The sequence below is a fragment of the Sphaeroforma arctica genome, assembly GCF_001186125.1.
Source record: "Sphaeroforma arctica JP610 unplaced genomic scaffold supercont1.2978, whole genome shotgun sequence".
Taxonomy (NCBI): domain Eukaryota; class Ichthyosporea; order Ichthyophonida; genus Sphaeroforma; species Sphaeroforma arctica.
In genome coordinates this window covers 1,522-3,947 of record NW_014037580.1, presented here as the reverse complement: position 1 = coordinate 3,947, position 2,426 = coordinate 1,522, and positions in this window count along the sequence as shown.

The following is a 2,426-nucleotide window of genomic DNA, read 5'->3' as shown; positions in this document are numbered from 1 at the left end:
TACAACCGGGCACTTCTCGCACATTGCTGCCAGTGACTTGAGGATAGCCTGTGTATGCATACGGGAGTGTAACAACACGCCTGCCCACACACAGTTAGTGCTTACGTCTACCGTGCATGGCTCGTTAGACTATGCCTGTGCGCCGCAGTCCATCAAGTTCCACACAGCTCAGTGTGGAGAGATTGTGCAGGTTGCTGTGTGTATGGATATAGTGTATGTGCGGGACGAGTCTGGGGGCTTGTGGCGCTGTGCTCCGTCAGGTAAGTGTAAGCATTCTGTGCGGGTGTGGTTGAATACAGTGTCTTGTAGTGGCTACTTAGATAGTGTTTTGGTGATTGCATGCATGCACGCGTATCTATATTTGGGTGTACTGTGTAGCAAGGGTTACACACTAGGTTGATGGGCCGAGGATGTTTCTGAATAGTATGACAGATATGTCGAGTATTTTCGAGCGATGGTCATGATAGTGTGTTAAGATATGTGATCATGATAGCCTATTCTGATGTGTACCAACCACAGAGCACAGCTCATTTTATGTGTAACTTATATTATGTTGATATTTGGCTGCTGAGTCGGACGAACACAATTTACCCTCCCGGACATATGACCACGGCCGTATGTTTCACTGACCAATTTGTCAAATAACCACAACTTAAGAGTTATTAGTATTTAACCACAACTTTAGAGTTATAAGTATCTTGCCAGAACTTTAGAGTTATAAGTCTCTAGCCACAACTTTAAAGTTATAAGTATCTAGCCACAACTTTAGAGATATATGTATCCAACCACAACTTTAGAGTTATAAGTATCTACCCACAACTTTAGAGTTATAAGTATCTAGCCACAACTTTAGAGTTATAAGTATCCAACCACGACTTTAGAGTTATAAGTATCTAGCCACAACTTTAGAGTTATAAGTATCCAACCACAACTTTAGAGTTATAAGTATCTAGCCACAACTTTAGAGTTATAAGTATCCAACCACAACTTTAGAGTTATATGTATCTAGCCACAACTTTAGAGTTATATGTATCCAACCACAACTTTAGATTTATAAGTATCCAACCACAACTTTAGAGTTATACGTATCTAACCACAACTTTAGAGTTATAAGTATCTAGCCACAACTTTAGAAACATAATTATCCAACCACAACTTTAGAGCTATAAGTATCTAGCCACGACTTTAGAGTTATAAGTATCCAACCACAACTTTAGAGTTATAGGTATCTAGCCACAACGTTAGAGTTATAAGTATACAACCACAACTTTAGGGTTATAAGTATCTAGCCACAACTTTAGAGTTATAAGTATCCAACCACAACTTGAGAGTTATAAGTATCTAGCCACAACTGTAGAGTTATAAGTATCCAACCACAACTTTAGAGTTATAAGTATCTAACCACAACTTTCGAGTTATAAGTATCCAACCACAACTTTAGAGTTATAAGTATCCAACCACAACTTTAGAGTTATATGTATCTAGCCACAAACTTTAGAGTTACAAGTATTTACCATTGTAATCAGCGCTTGGTCCATACGCCAATATCCGCTTGAGCCCCAAACTCAGTACTGGACACTGTCACGCCCATAGTCCTCACACCAGTTGGAGTTATCCCAAAGTTGGTACATCCACATTACAAGTCAAAGGCTTAGTATGGCCACAATCCGTTGAGTTGATTGTGATGTGTGTACCTATAGTCAGATCCGAGATCTCTGAACTATGTTTCTAGGCCCATCTGTCATAGTATTGCTTGCGTTTGTTGTGTGGTGTCGGATCCTTCGCTATAAGTATCGTCTGTCGTAGGTCGTGTTCCCATACACACGCTTGACGGCTGTAATTTGCTAACCCGTCATATATCAGACGAATGGTTTCTATCTTATAACCAGTGCCTGTGAGACCGTCGTCTATGCAAATGCTGTGTGTTGAGTTCAGACTCAGTATAGCAATCTAAGTACACATCTGTTTTGTCACTCATAAACTGTCATCTCCATAGACACGCCCGTCACAACAAAAGCACAAACGATCGCCGATCAAAGGAGACGGTTTAATGTTCGCGGAGAATATCTAGCTTTGTGGTTGTGAGATATCAAGTAGTTCGGTACCAGTCTATCAGGTCCATACCGGGTATTAGTAAACGAACTGAAAGTAATATACAGGGTCGTGTCGCCAGTTGAACGCTTCTCCTCGATTGCCCATGACCCTATTCGCACAGTGCCACTAATCGAATGTGCGTCAATCCAACACAACAAAACCCAACACAACCCAACACAGTATAACACAACACAACACAACACAACACAACACAACACAACACAACACAACACAACACAACACAACACAACACAACACAACACAGCACAACACAACACAACACAACACAACACAACACAACACAACACAACACAACACAACACAACACAACA